The following is a 17,333-nucleotide window of genomic DNA, read 5'->3' as shown; positions in this document are numbered from 1 at the left end:
CATGAATATAGTATGATATTTTCATAAATTTTATTTGTATAAAATATTGTTAATAGCGTAGTGTTCATAAGCTATGAGTTTTGTGGATAATATGTGAATGTAAGTCTGTCAAGCTAATTCTAACAGTGGACGTCCTATAATATTGGGACTCCATCTAGGTATCAAACTTGGTTAAACCACTTATCTTGGCTTCTGGAAGGTTTCATTAGGTTTAGGTGTTGGGGTTTGAAATTACACCATAACTTGTAGACATTAGTAAACTTCCAAACCTTTACCATTACCTAGAGTGGGTGGTTAGTCGACATGAGGTGCAGTGATTAATGCAACATCCCCCCTTCAACATAGCTCTAGGGAATAATACCTAGGCCATTGTTGTAATAACAATTACTTATGGTGTAAATCACAACTATAAAAGTACATAGAATATCTCCATTATATAACAGTGTATGAGGTCCAATGCTGGATAAAGAACTATTACAATTGGGAAAATGCAAATCCCTTCATTTTTCTTAAGGGGGGGATCAATGTCGTGATAATCACAATCGGGATTAAATTGATAGGGTTCCAAATTAGAAAAAATATTTGATATACAATGTGAGCTTTGTGACATGGTCGTCAAATTAGCTAATTTACAAGATCAACTATCATCCATTACAGAGGAAAAAAGGTTCCTTGAAGATAAAAACAGTGAAATAGAGAGAAAGAAATTGGCTAATGATGAAGAACATACACATCTTAAGGGTAGAATCTAGGAATTGGAAAGAGCTTTGGATGTTGTCAACAAGGATATTGAATCATCTAGGGCCATGGCATTGGAGAAAGATTGTCAGCTAAATGATTTACAATACCTCTTTCACACCTTAGCGATGCAAAAAGCTGCCTCCATGACGAAAGCAACTCTTTAAGGACTGAACTAAACAAGTATATAATGGCTTTAGGGAAAATTCTCCATCTTTCAAACAAGACAAGGGAATTGGAGAGTGCTTTAGAATCTTTCAACAAGGATCTTGATTCCAGAGATATGCAGTTCCAACATTTTGTGCCAGAATTTTAGCATTTGCATGAACGTGTGCATGAAAATGGAAAACTAGACAATGTAGATGATAATGGAATTATTGACAATGTGCATGGAAAGGAGAACACTAACAGATTCCATGAAAATGGAGAACCAAAAGGTGCATGCACAAATGGAAAGCTAAGCAATGTTTCTAAAAATAAATTGCCAAAGAAGTGACAAGGAAAGGGAAAATCCAGAAGGTGAAAAAAATAATTTAGTTGAACAAAATATTTTCTGTATAACCAACTTTGAGGAAATTCGGTACCTTGAAAAATTTATGTATCAAGTAACATTTAGGTTTTTTTGAAAGGTTGTTATTTATGGATTTAGGCTTTTTTGAAAGGTTGTTATTTCTAAATTTACAGTTTTAGGTTTTTGTGGAACTATGTTCATATAGATCAAAATAAATGGCTGTTTGAGTAAATTTGTTGTTACAATTACCACAAAGCCACCCCACTGGTGGTAAAATTAGGTTTTTTTCCAAATTTATATAAATTATATTTCGTGTGTTTTTATTTACTTTACAACTATGATACTTGTGTTTCTTAAGTGTATCCTTACTATTTTGGATTGCTCCCATGTTATGAATACATGTGGAATAAATATGCTGATATGAATTGGGTACAGTTATTTTTGATTCATGAAATCAAAATCTAGATGTTTGAATGGAATGATAAATTATCACGACAAGAAATTCAGTTTCATTTTGTAATAACATTAGGTTAATGATAATATATTTGACCAACACACATTTGCGAAGATATCCATGTATAATTAGTATGAAAACCCATCTAAAAAGAACTCAATTTAACATATGCTTTAGTTTGGCTTGAATTGATTTATAGTTCAGGTTTTAATGTGCATGTGGGATGTTGCTCATTTCATACTTCTTTTAGTTGTTTAAGTTGATATCTCATCAAATTTGTTTGTTCACTAAGCTTATTCCATTTTTACTTGACATCGTGTTGATATGCATCAATCAAATATAGTTTAGCTTTTTTAATCAATTAAATATTGACTTTTTGGTAAGCATTTTCCATATACATTTTTGGTATCATTTGGTGATCCTAGATTTTTGGTAAGCATTTTCCATGTAAATTTTTGGTATTATTGGTGATCCTACCTATATTTTCTTTTAGTATTTAAGTCTATATGTTTTTTTAAATGTATTATATTTTTTGGATGGTTAATTTCATGTGTAAATTAGTTAAATATTTTCTATTTGATATTATTTGATGATCCAATGAGCTATAAACATTCAAAATTTACAATGTAAGATTCAATTTCAGCATATGAACCTGAGTAAATGTTTCCTTTTGGGAATGTGTTATATTCTTTATATAGTTAGTCTCATGTGCAAATTAGGTGATTGAAAGTTATATGTAAGAATGTATTGGTGCTTATAAAAAAATAGGATTTCCAACATATATAAATCTTAGATTAGATATAATAAATAATTCAATGGGGACCCTTTCTTTGCTCAATTTCTGTGTCTAGTCCCAATCCAGAAGCTAGTATTGACAATAAAAACATCAATACATGTGCAACAACTCAAACCACAATACTAGTTCCTAATATTTGATTTAGATAACTTGTGGGACAATATCCAATTTGAACATGGAGATATTATCTGCTTTCAAAGGGCTCTCACAATAGATTATGAGGTTTTCCTGGTGCCTACCAAGCCTCTCATTGAATAACCAATTGATGTCATCAGATCACACTCAAAATTCGAGGTGAGTCAATGCTATGGGGAGGTAAATAGCCAAATGTTCGATCATAATAAAGACAAATAAATTGCAGTAGGCATGAACATTTTGGAAAGAAAAGAATTAAGTATTACATATCCAACTGTAGTCTTTGAGGACACACATTTCATATCTGGATAAAGATATTCTTATAACATTGTTATTGGGGTTTATATAGCATGAAAAATAAGGTCCAATAAAGTTACCATTGCTATGGGAAGAAAAATTAAAATTTATATTACATTGTTGCTTATATTCAATAGACATTCAACCCCCATTGGATTGGTATAGAAGTTGATCAACATAAAAGAAAAATACAATTTTCTGTGTTACAAAAAAATGAACTAGGCATATGGCATGTATTTCCCATAGCAATCTTGGTGTTGGTGTTTAAATTAAATGATCTTAAAATGAAAATTGAAATTTTAAGAATTGAAGCTCTTGATGATAGAACACGTTGGTTATGTATGATGAACATGTTGGTAGAACCACAGGTTTCATAAATACTTGGTGAAAGAAAAAGGAATATAGTATGAGTATTTATATTTCTGGCAAGCCCCAGACTAATTGATGATTCACATTGTTTCGTACTTAAATTAACAAATTTTCAAGAGGTCAACGAAATCAGAGTTTAATTAATGGAGAGCCTGAGAAAGGTAGTATAAATATATTATTTTAATTTCAAATTAGTCAATACTTCTCGCTATTTTTTTTGCTTAACCTATTACTTTATAACATTGTCATAGCCAATTGAACTACTCCCACAGATTCCATTGCCTTTATTTTCATAACTATATTATACGCCATTTTTGTTTAAAACTTTTATGAATATGCAAATGTTATTCATGATTCATTATTATAATTTACAAAAATATTTTAATAACTATCCAACCACCAAAATAATCTATTATCAACCCCATAAAAATATATTTTATTAATAATTTTGATACCATTGACATATTAAGCATGGAATCTCTGCAAAATGTTTCATATCAACCCTCTCTCAACCATTTTTTAATTCTAAACAACATGCACACTAAGCCAACAAAATCAAGCTACACGAATTGTTTTACACTGATGATTCTACCCTAAATGTTCGAGGAAAGAGGTTTGCTCACACTATAATATAAAAATAATAATTCTATTGCGAACATCTAATTCTATCATGAACATAATAATTCTATTATAACTTTATAATCCAATCATTTTAATTGAGTTTAAATGGTGGTTTCTAACAATATTTTGTTAGAGGTATATCAAATTAGTGGTTTTAGTTTAAGCTTTTATATATATATATATATATATATATATATATATATATATATATATATATATATATATACAACTTATTATATATAATAAAGATCCAAATAAATTAAAATATGCCAAAACATATGGTATATGGCATACATATCTACAAATGCATTTCTCATACAATTTTTCCAATTTAAAAAATATATCGACCTCTCTTTGCACCTTTTGGGGCAATTACTAGTTATAATTATGACCTTAAGAATGAAATATGTTGGCATATTTTTACCAAATTATCATTTGTGCATATTGTTTATCTCCACTTAATACACTTAGACGCAAAATAAAAAAAAATAATTTGTTATATATGCTAATCACCAAAAGTATCACAGAGGTGTTCATGCTAATAATATCATTGTATGCTATTTTGTTTCTATCCATACTATCATTTATATAGAGTACGTAATAACAATGTTGGTAATATATAATGGATCAAAATTGGGTTGAATATGAAAAATATAGATCGAAAAAGAAATTCTTTCCTTTTCAAATAGAAATTGAAAATCAGATGCTACCTCTATGGAAATTGAGGTAATTTGAATAATTAATTTCATTTTTCTCTCTAAAAACTATTTAGTGATATTATTAAGATGTTTGCAGTGTAACAACTTTTTTTTCTCAAACTAAATAGAGTATCTATGTACATATGATTGAAGATCGTATGCATAGGATTGGAGAGGGATCACTATGTTCCATCACATAGAGGCTCATGATATTTCTCACTTAGCTTTCTGATACCAAACATTAAGGGTGAATGTCAAAGGTGAGTCGTGAAGTTTTTGATCTTTTAATTTGTTTTGACAACACAAGGTATTGCAGGATGGAGTGATGAGTTGTCTCGAACATGAATAGGACCTTTAATCTAATGTTGAAATTTAAATTGTGTCCCCAGCCTAGGTGGTTTGGATTATAACAACGAAGAATAGTGCTAAGATTTAAATATATATATATCTATATATATATATATATATATATATATATATATATATATATATATATATATAGATATATATATATATATATATATATTATATATATATATATATATATCTATATATATATATATATATATATATATATATATATATATATATATATAGTTGTAGAAGTATGGCTTGTCTAATAATGAAAGTTGGTTGTTAATATGGTCCTATTAAATTTCGAATTTGATTCACATTTATCAGCGAGAGCTAATGCTTATCCTAATACGAAGAAGCCCCAGGTTGATCCAATATAATGATAAGAAGAGTCATTTTATATATAATAATATAAAAAATTGATATGGATGTTGGCTTGGTGGGGCCTGACCCAGGTTCAGTGTTAGTTAGCCAAACAAATCCCTACACTACTAGCCCTTTCAGCATCATCCCGCGAAGCACGGACCAAAGTATCACCCGAAGTAGTATGGGGGGATGCTGGAACCATGTTTCCACACCCTGAGATGGTCGTGATGTCAGTTTATTCTTTCTATTTTTGCTTTCACGCAGGTCGTTAAGTTCTAGGGATCTATCTCCCTAGCCCTTTATTCTGTCCTTCGATACCTCCATGGAAGGGTACGACTGACCTTTGCGCAACCCTAATCTTTGGTTTAGATACTTTCACACTGCTAAGGCAACGTATTGCACTGTTTCCCAAGTTATCTTAAGAGTCTTACTTATCTTATTAAACAATCACAGTTAGCTCCACGTAAACAGATGTTCTTACTTGTGTTCAATTATCCAATGTAATTACATACATTCGCGCATCACATAAGAATTATAAATGAAATTCATACAATATGACAAGATGCATTAATAGGAAACAAAGACGTAGAAATTGTAGAATACTTCTCTTTATTGATATTTTTAGATGATTACAGACTCTATCTTCCCTACACACACAGCTGTAGGGGTCTACGCACTCAGCTGCAGACTTCTACCCTAGGCCTCTACGCACTCAGCTATAGAGCCTCTACCTACGCTTAATCTGAAAATCACTTGAGAGTGATCTCAGTTAATTAATGTAGGTATTACAGTCTCATGTGCTGGTGTATGCCTATGTTATTTTAAGCAACAGATCGATAAGATTGATAAATACACAGGAAATTGGAAAACAGTAAGAGAAACACACCAAGCAAATACAAAAACACAACAATTTAATAAGGAATTCACCCAATCCTCCTGGGCTACGTCTCCTGGTCTAGCTTTCAGTGGTGGCCTTTTTTTATTATGTCTGTAAACAGAGTTTTTACAATGAGGAGCTCAATTTGAGTCTCCTGTAATAGGTGATGCTTAGTAGGGTGGTACTTGGATTCCCCAAGCCACTAGAGTACACAGAATCCCCCTTACCAAGTCTCGACCTCAACTGGTCTTAATGGGATGAGTCCAATTTGGTACTCAGTTCCCGACAGATATCCTCACAGGGATTGCTTGAACCTCTCAAGCCTCCTCGGTTCTATCTGCTCGATGCTGCCTTAGCTATGCAGTGGTGGGCTCCAGTATTGTAGCAATAATGCTACAACTCCTGGGGCTTCCTATCTCTAATTTTATCAACCCCGTAGTTCGTAACAAACTTGGAAGCGACGGTGCTGTATGCACAAGTACTAGCTCTTGTCGCAGCTGTCACTTGGTCAGCTGGCACAAGTCCGCTAGGGCTCAAGCCAACTTCTATATGTTCTCAGAAGAAGCTTTCTAAATGATGGACGAAGGCTATCTCAAAGGAAATTAATCTACTTTGCAAAAATGAACTGAAAACCAACCAAAACATGGAAACCCTAGTAAACCCTAATCTGACTAGCTTAATCTCTATGATGCAATGGTGGGAGTGCAAATGTCTAAGAATGATGCCATTACTTCTAATGATGTGAAATGAATGAACTCAAACTACTTCTATTGAAAAGAACATGTTTTTATATTTTTGCTTAAGTGGTTGGAGTGATTATGATTTTGTTTCTTATTAGGGTTTGACTGTGCAGGGGTAGTGCGAAGGGAGAGAAAGCTTGGGAAAGGTCAGGAGGGCTAGGAGAGGTTCCAGGGGATCCCTAACATCATTCCACAGGAGTCCACAACGTTCAGGTGCTTGGCAACCGAGTTTGCAGGCTTCTACAGGATGTCTGCAGGGGATCCTACAGGAACTCAGGATTTCTACAGGAAGTCTGCTAACTTCTACAGGATGTGCTGCCGTGGGAGTTTTGGGTGATGGAGGAGTGAAGGAGCGGTATGGGTGGATAGGGAGGATGAAAAGGGAGCTTGTGATGGCTCAGGGACAGAGAGATAAGATGGAGAAAGAGTGGGTAAAGTTGGTTGGTGGATAGAAGGGTGGAAGCAATGAAAAGTTAAAAAGATGGAGCTACGTGAGAAGTAGAAGGGTTGGAAGGCAACTGAGCTGAACAGAGGATGAGTAGGTGGCTTAGGCATGGTTCAGAAAGAGAAGAACACGATGAAGTGGTGCTGTGCAGTGGAAATGAAACAAATCACCCTTATCTTGCATGTAAACGAAAGTTCACCAACCTATTCTAACTGTTTTATTAGGAATCAAAGAACAACAACGTAAGTTGAAAGGAATTCGTGCATAATGCTGAACCAAAGAGTCATTACTCAAGATATAATCGCATGAACAATTCTTCAATCGAAAACATTACATCAATACTTGCATGCATATGTTGAAACAATGTTTTTTTGGCAGTTGGCAAGGTCTACACTTCCGGTCCCCAAACAGAGGTGAAAGTGAGCATGCATTCAACCTTTTTGAACTCAACTTAACTTCAATCTCCCTACGCTAATTCTGAACTAATGAAACAACTGCATTCATGAAACTAACCTACGTAACCAAACCGAAACAGTCAACTCAGCAAACTGTATTTTTCAAGTGCAAGTAAAGGAAAGAAATGCAATGATAAAAAAACAAGTAACAATACAAAGGAAAGGAGGTCTATTGCTCTCAGCTTGGGCCCTAACCTAAGAGCTATAGCTCCCCTAAGAACTCAGAATTGAATCCAAAGCTGCCTGCCTTTATTGAATAATCATGATCATGAGTCTAACAACATGCCAAAATTGGCTTACAAAAAGACTAACTGGCTAACCAAATTGACTAACTGAAATGAGGTATTAAGCCCTCTTATTTATACAATTTGAGGACCCAACAGTCCTCCTAAAATTTAGGGACTTGGCTGCCCAAAACTTGGAGTTAACAGCAGTCCTACTTGACTTGCTTGGCTGCCCTTGTGCTGATTGATTCAGTGGCCCTTGAACTCCGAGCTGATGGTGGAGAATTTGAGGTAAGGGCCCATAAATGAAGGGGACACCTTCCTACAAATCCTCTAGCTTGTTCTCCCACGAATTTGGCTGCCAAGTGCTCATTAAGACCTTCAATTTTGTCTCCAAGTTGACCAAAAAGGCTACACAAAGCACCCATTAGACTTGTTGGCATAATGACTAACCAAATTCACTCTATTAACATAAATATAATCAAAAACATGCAATAAACTAATGAGAATGGTGGATTAAGTCAAATTAGGAGGTTGAATGAGCCCAAATAATTGTCCATTTTTGGGGCTCATCATGCAGGTCAGCTCGACTTCTTCTATTCTCTGCTTCTTGCTTCACTCTATGTTTTGTCTCTTCTGTCTCACTGTCTTCTTTTTGTTCTCTATCTGTTCATGGCTTAAATCCAATCCATCCCTTGACTATTTGCTTCCTCTTCCGTCCCTTCGGTTCACCTGCCTCTGTCCACTTGGAATTCCTTGCTTCTACATCATCGCCACTGTGTAATGTTTCACAGGAGGTGACCACTTGTCTCCTTATGAATTGAGCGCCAGCTCTTCCCCAAACAGCTGTTATTTTAGTTACTCTATGAAATGATACATCTGCCAGCTCAGCGGTCAAATCAGACTTCAAACCTTTATGCGCCGTAGTTTATTTCTCCCTCCAAATCCAGTCTCCCATCGGGTGCAATCTCCACCATTAGATATGGGGCCTCTAGATCCTATGGTCATCGCTTTTATCGTGCGATTGACTTGCTCGATCATTAGCCTGTGATGAGAGTGGTTTTCTCTCTCATTTGCCATACATGCATCATTCAATGTATGGAATCGCTAGGTCATCAGCCAAACCCACTTACCACCCAAAATGCCTCCGATATTCTGCTAGTTTTCGAGCGCGGGACCCACCTATCAGTTTCAGCACTTTTCCCACGGTTTTCCGATTTTCCTTGTGACCAAGTGCTCATGGCTTTTCCTTCTCGAGGGGTTTTTCCCAGCGATGCGCGATTAGCGCCGCATCAGAGACAGCCTTTGTTTATGGGTTTGAGCCTCCCAACTACCATTTTTGCGCCATGCACAGTCCCCATGGGCCAACAGTCAACGTGCTTTGACCAAATGTCCTTGTTGCTCCGTGCTGGCTGCAATTTACCATTATACAGAGGTTATTTCTGATAGCTCATTGTTTACAAGATTTTGAATTCTATCATGATTTGAAACAGTCATAGAACTCTGATAATTTTCATGGATCTAATTCGGATCACGACCTTCCCATTGAAAAAGCTTTTGGACCACCAAAAGTTGGTTTTCAAGCATCGACTAAGTGAGGGTACAATTGTCTCACTTGTCCAATCTCTATCCATTTTGCACTACTTGGATTTGAACCCCTGAGCCCAATTCTAAGGTACTCAACATCTCCCCTGCGGGTCGTTCTCACCTTCTGTCCAGAACTGTGTCTTCCTGCAATTCATTAAGATATTCAAGTAGTAGGTCATCAATAGAAGGAAATTGACTCTCTTCTTCGGGATCCTCAATTAGTGAAGGTTCAAACAATCTCAAGCTATCTTCATTTATGACTGAGTAGATGTGCATGTAAGCTGGTAGATCAAGGTGAAAAGCATTCTCACCAATTTTTCAAGTATCTTGAAAGGTCCATACCTGATAGGCTTTAGCTTTTTACCTTCACCTTGCACTCTGTCATTACTGATATATAGCCAGACTTGATCACCAACTTGGAAACTATGCTCCATCTGATGCTTGTCATGCCTTGCCTTGTATTTGGCCTAGATCTTTTCTAGATGTTCCTGTATTGCCTGGTGGATCTCCTGGATTTGTTCAATGAACCTAGTTGCCTTGTCCACATCTTTGTGTCTTTCAACTATTGTGTCCTTACCAAAGACAAAATCCAAAGGAGACCTTGGTGTGAAACCAAAACAAGTCTCAAAAGGAGATCTCTGTGTAGAAGAATGTTTGGCTTGGTTGTAAGCATGTTGCACATAACACAAATGTTCATCCCAAAGCTTAGGATGCTTACTGCAATATCCTCTGAGCAACTGGATCACTGTCCTGTTGACTACTTCTATCTGGCCATCGGTTTGTGGATGGAAAGCTGTGCTTTTCTTCAGTTTGGTGTCCATCAGTTCCCACAAACTTGACCAAAACTTTCCCACAAATCGGGTGTCTCGATCAGATATAATGGAAGTGGGTAATCCAAAATGAACCCATACATGTTGAAAGAACAGTTTTGCAGTTTGTTCAACTTTAATCTGTTTATTACAAGGTATCAAAATACACATTTTACTAAACCTATCCACAACAACATACAGATAATCATGACCTTTCCTAGATTTGGGTAGTCCTCCAACAAAGTCCATGGAAACACTTTCCCAAGGATGAGAAGGAAGTGGTAATGGAGTGTACAAGCCTAGTTTTATATTACTGGGCTTGCTTGTAGCACACATAGTACACCCTCTTACATATCTAGAAACTGTCTCGTTCATTTTTGGCCAATAACAAAACCTTTGCAGCTACGCTGTTGGGTTGTGTTATATTCTTTCGACGTAGATAATAGGGGGTTTGAGGTGTACCCGTAACCCCACTTTATGGGGTCCGAGGCAGCGCCCCAGAAAATTTTGGTTTTGGACCCTATGTTAGGTTGGGCGGACCCACCTAGGGTTTTGTGCATGATTTTGACACATGTTTTTTTGGATGCGATGGTTTTCGGTCCATGGTATTGGACGTGATGGTTTTCGGTCCACGGTATTGGACGCGATGGTTTTTCGTCCATGGTATTGGATGCTTCAGCATGTATAAATATGTATTGTAACATTGAAAGGAACATAATGAAAAATCAAGCTGGTAGTCCTAGTTTTGGGATCCAGGGGAAAATCTTTGTGTATATGTGTTTTATGTGTTCTACTCTTGCATTATTTATTTTCTGTGTTTTAGAATTCGTATGCAGGTAATTTCTATCCGGGGTTAAAACCTACATGTGCAACTGTTTTACTTACCCCAAAGTGACCTGATATTAGAGAAGTGTGTGCTTCTCGAATTATCTTTACTCTTTCAGTTTGTGGAATGCATAGCTTCCCACAATGATATAAGTGTCGGTCCTTAATATGATAATCCAATTCTTCTACTCGTTTTCCTTGACTTAAAGTTGCATATACATCTTTAAAGTCTATATCTGTAGCATATTGTTCAATGTAGCTCTCATGTAACACAGAATTATGCTTAAGTATAGTAGATGCATTTACAATGGGTCTAGATAACATATCTACAACTTTATTGTGTATGCCCTTTTTATATATGATGACTAGACGAAACTGTTGTAGAAAACCCATCCATATATAGTGTCTTGATTGCTGCAACTTAGTTTGGGAGTGTAGATATTGAAGTGGTTGATGATCAGTATGTATTACTGTCTCTTTTCCCATTAAGTAATGTTTCCACTTTTTCACACTCTGTACTAATGCATACAATTCTTTATCATACGTGGGATAGTTAACTATTGTAGAATTAAATGTCTCAAAATGATAACATATGGGTTTACCATGCTGTATCGACACTGCTCCCATGGCATAGTCACCGACATCTGTTTGGATCTCAAACAGTCTTTGAAGATCAGGCAGTGCTAGTACTGGTGTTGTACTAATATTTTCTTTTAAGGTGTTGAAGGCTTTTTACTGTTTGCCTCCCCATTGAAACACCTTGTTCAATCCTGTTAAAGCATGTAAGGGAGCTACAATTAAGGAAAAGTTAGAAATGAACTCTCTCCAATATTGTTCTGCTCCTAAGAAGATCCTAACTTCTGTAGCAGATTTTGGTTTAGGCCAGTTTATAATGACTGCCACCTTAGAGGGATCTATGTTCAATTCACCACCCCCTACTATATGTCCCAAATAATTCAAAGATGTTTTGCCAAATTCACATTTTGAGAGTTTAACATAAATTTTTTCTCTTTTCAAAACATCTAGTGTCTACTTAACATGCTTTAAATGTTCTTCCCATGTTTTTCTAAATATCAGAATGTCATCCAAATAAACAATAAAAAAATCATCAAGAAAAGGTCTAGGTACATCATTCATTATTCTCATGAAAGTAGCAGGAGCATTAGTTAAGCCAAAAGGCATAACCAACTACTCATGCAATCCCTGCTTTGTTTTGAAAGTAGTCTTCCATGCATCTTGTTCTGCTACTTTGACTTGATGATATCCACTATGCAAGTCTAACTTGGAAAAATAAACAGCTTCTTTCAATTGATCCAATAGATCATCTATGCGAGGAAGGGGATAAATATTTTTTATTGTTATCTTATTCAGTGCTCAGTAATCAATGCACATTCTCCACGAGCCATCTTTCTTTCTCACCAAAACGATTGGTGACCCACATGGTGATGTGCTAGGTCTGATGAACCCCTTCTCGAGCAACTCCTGCACCTGCTTCTTGATTTCAACATTCTCTAAAGTGGACAACCTGTACATTCCAATGTTAGGCAATGGAGCATCTTGCTGCAAATTAATTTCATGCACTATTTCCCTTTTGGGTGGCAAACCTTTAGGTTCTTGAAACAAGATATCATACTCTGAAACAACTTTTTCTAAATCAGCTTGCTGTTTAGCATCACAACCCTCAAATACATTGGTTTTATTAGATTTATTTTCCTTTACAACCATCAATAAGAATTGTTTGCATGAATTTATCATTCGTTTCATCTGCCCTGAGTTTATGAGAGTGTAATTATTCTTGAGCTTATGAGCTCTTACAAAGTATTTGATTCCATCTTTAACGAGTAGATACTTGTTCTCAGCTCTATAGAAAATAGCTTTTCTGTCATACAAGTAGGGACTTCCTAAAACAATTCCACATATATCCAAAGGAATTATGTCTAACTCAACATCATCTACGAATGCTGATCCAAAATAAGACTTGATTTTGCATTGTCTAGTCACTTGTAGTTGTGCTTTATCACTTAACCATCCTAATGGGTATGGTTTCTTGTGAGGTGTAGTCAGTAATCCCAACTTCTTTACAATTGCTTCAGAAATTTAATTTACTTGTGAGCCACTATCAAACAAAGTATCAATCTTTTTATCTTTGGAAATAACTCGAATATGGAAAAGCTCATGTCTTTTTCTCTCATTTTCTTCATCAATAGTAGATTGTGCAAAATTACTAGTAGATGCTTCAAAATTCTTACCTTTTATACCTGTGGCTGCAATGGTTGTTTCATCCCCTGAGTCCGACCCCAAATCTTTCTAAATAGCTGCAGCAGTCTTCTTCCTCTTGCCCTCAAACTTCTTAGGTCTCAGCTCTGGATGTAGAATCCAACAGTGCTCATCATCATGCCCATTCTTCTTACAGTGAGTGCATGAAGACTTGATTTTCTGTGTAGTGTTGGCCTTCCTTGCTTTCCATTTATGTTTTCTTTTCTCCTTATTCTTGCTTGCAGTGGGTTGGGACGATCCCCCAACTTCTGGGTTTCCATTCTTTCCTCTAGCTTCTAGATGCATAGATTGAACAGATACCTCATCTATACTAGTGGGATTAAACATGAGGATAGTGTGCCTCATGTAGCTGTGTAGACCACCGATGCACTTCAACAGAGTCTCAGGTGAGTCTAGTGAGATTCCTAGAATCAATGCTCTCTTCCTAAATTCTTGGGTGTAACCTTGTACAATTTTCCCTTTCAACTGTCGAAGAGTTTGCCAGCTCATCATGGCTTGCTGCATGTAGGCCAGTGGATAAAACTGCTTTTTGATTACAGAAACAAATTCAATCCAGATAGAAATAGTCTTACCATGTCTCTTCATGTCATCTTGGGTCCTGCCTTCCCACCAAAGCAAGGCAGTGCCTCCAAGGCGTAGGCTGGCTAGCTGAATCTTGCTCTTATTTGAATCGATACTCTGCACTCTGCAATAAACATCAATTTTTCTGATCCAATTTTCCAACTTTGCTGCATTCAACTCTCCATCATATATTGGTAAATCAAATTTAACATCTAGTTTCATCAAATATGTCTTATTTTAATGTTTAGGGCTATTAGGAGGTGTGAGAAAGTTTTCTTCTTTCCCCTTTCCTTTTGAGTGGTCATGGAGGAGAGACTCTTCTTCTCCTTTATCTTGTTTAGAGCCTGATGAATCTTTATCTTTATGTTTTCTAAAGTCCTTATACATTTCCTCTACCATGGACCTTATGTCCAAGAAACTATCTATAAATTTAGGGTTTGGCCCCACAGAACCTTACTCTGACATTGTCTTCTAAGGATAGACTCTTCTAATTTCAGGATTAGTTTCGATCAACTCTCCTTTTCCTAATTTGATCTTTGATCTAGTTAACATTCAACAGTGAAATCCAACACAAGCTTGTCTAACCTTAACAGCCTAAAGCTTTGATATCACTTGATCTGAAAATCACTTGAGAGTGATCTCAGTTAATTAATGTAGGTATTATAGACTCATGTGTTGGTGTATGCCTATGTTATTTTAAGCAAAAAATCGATAAGATTGAGAAATACACAGGAAATTGGAAAACAGTAAGAGAAACACAGCAAGCAAATACAAAAACACAACAATTTAATAATGAATTCACCCAATCCTCCTGGGCTACATCTCCTGGTCCAGTTTTCAGTGGTGGCATTTTTTTATTGTGTTTGTAAGCACAGTTTTTACAATGAGGAGCTCAATTTGAGTCTCTTGTAATAGATGATGCTTAGTAGGGTGGTACTTGGATTCCCCAAGCCACTAGAGTACATAGACTCCCCCTTACCAAGTCTTCACCTCAACTAGTCTTAATGGGATGAGTCCAATTTGGTACTCAGTTCCCGATAGATATCCTCGCAGGGATTGCTTGAACCTCTCAAGCTTCCTTAGTTCTGTCTGCTCGATGCTGCCTGTTATACTCCTATACCAATAGGTGTCATATTTCTTGATTGACTTGTTGAGCTCTGCAATATATTCATCCCTTTCCTTGTTGCAAAGGTTTTCCATATTATCAAAAAATCAAAAAATGTAAAAAATGTAAAGAGGGTATGCCCTAAAATAAAAATCAAAGGGTAAAAATAATAAAATGGTCAAAAGAAAAAATGAGAAGAAATGAACTCCAAATAAAGAAAGACTAGGAAAGTGTGCAAGTCCAAAATGCCACTACTTTTCCATTTTCTACAAATAAAGCATTGTGTGCAGCTTGTTAAATTTATGCTACAATTGGTGAATGGCCAAACAGCTTAATCTTGGCTAGTTCATGTTTGAATTTCCTGTTTTAGAGATAGAGAATAAAATCTGACCAAACTGTTTAATCTTGGTAGATAAGTAGATAGATAGAGAAGCAAAGGAGCTCAACAGTTTCATCTGAGCCCTTGGATGTAATAAGTGCAGAATTAGGTAGGATTTCCATGAAAAGAAAAGTTGATGAGGGTTTTCCAGTCTAAGTGCACCCAAGAAATAAGGAAAAAATGCTAGCCCAAGTAGGTAGAGTAGGTAAATTGGTGTTGCAGAATGATACTTGTGATGGATTTTGTCTCTAGAAAAGTGTTAACTTTCACTTCTATCACTAGTGCATGGTGGACATATACTTGATGCAGCTCAAGCGAGGCAAGGTTTCATAACTAACTTCCCTTCACATTTGTCCATAAATCATTTATAATTTCCCCCTTAAAATATTAAGAATCTTCTCTTAATATCACTCTAAAACCACTCATTCCATTTCGTAATAATTGCCTAAGTGAATTCCCATTTTACTTAGGAAATTGACAAATATTCCTCATAAAACCCCTTTTTTTATCCTAAGCCTAAGTTTATAACTTAGTGCTTTCATTTACATCTTTTCATATTAATTTTCTAACATTTATTATATAAATCCCTATAATTGTTACCCTTCCCGTAATATGTATATAAATAAAATCCCGATATCATTACATACCCCCGCCTCGGTCGAATACTACCATAGTTACATTTTAACAGGGATTGATAAATTTATTTGAAGTTCATTGAGAACCCTCCATGCCACGCACTATATGGGTTTAATTAACCATTCGGGTTAATTAAATAACCAAACCCCGCGAACCAATGAAAACCACCCCAAAAACATTAAAAAACACAGTTTATTGTGTTGGGCCCGCGCATTAACCTCCCGCCATGTCCATAGCGCGTCCACCGTCAGATCTCCACCCATTCATCCAATGGTTGATAATCAATATCGTGTTGCCATTCATTGCCATTGTTTAACTCGCGAGGAACTGGCGGTTTTGGCGCCCCTACTCTGCCACACGTCACGCTCCCGGCATGATCACTTGCCCTCCACCCGAAACCGCCCAGCCCCAAAAGCGATGTAGGAAAAACCATTTACCACCCCCTACTGACGTCACCCTTCACTGATGTCATCTATCCCTTTAATGACATCACCCGCCACGTCATCTGCTGCGTCACCTAGCCCCGTACTGCTGACGTCATTCGTCCTTGAAAACATAAAATCCCACCAAACTTCATTTTTGTCCAATAAGAGGGAAAAAGGTCATTTTTTCTATGTTTTTCTGCATACAACGCCGCGCGCTCTCCTGCAAAATGAAATCGATTGAGGTCGCATTTCTAGTTTCTGACCAGAAAAGTTGCAACGACGAGCTCCTTCGCCTGTCAACCAACCCTCCAGTATACGGTTTTCCTCCTTGATCACAGAAGGCGAAGGATATTTCTCCTTTGGATTAAACTAAACTTCGCAAGTATACTGCCGACCAGAGAAATGTTTTATTTTACCCTAACCAGTGGGCCTTTAGAGACACAAATTGCCAGAGGAAAGATGATCAGAAGACATGTTAGCAATTTTTGTTTTACCAGACAAAGATGAACAAAGAAAACATGTTAAAGGGGGCAGATCAGCATTAAAGACACATCAGATTAGCATTAAAGACACATCGGATCAGCATTGAAGAGTATCAGATCAGAAGTCAAAGTGTATCAGAGCAATTAAAGTGTATCACATCAGAATT

This window comes from Pinus tabuliformis, chromosome 2_2 (assembly GCF_031772625.1).
Source record: "Pinus tabuliformis cultivar Carrire ecotype Pingquan chromosome 2_2, CPIR1, whole genome shotgun sequence".
Lineage (NCBI taxonomy): Eukaryota > Viridiplantae > Streptophyta > Pinopsida > Pinales > Pinaceae > Pinus > Pinus tabuliformis.
This window is presented reverse-complemented; position numbering follows the sequence as displayed.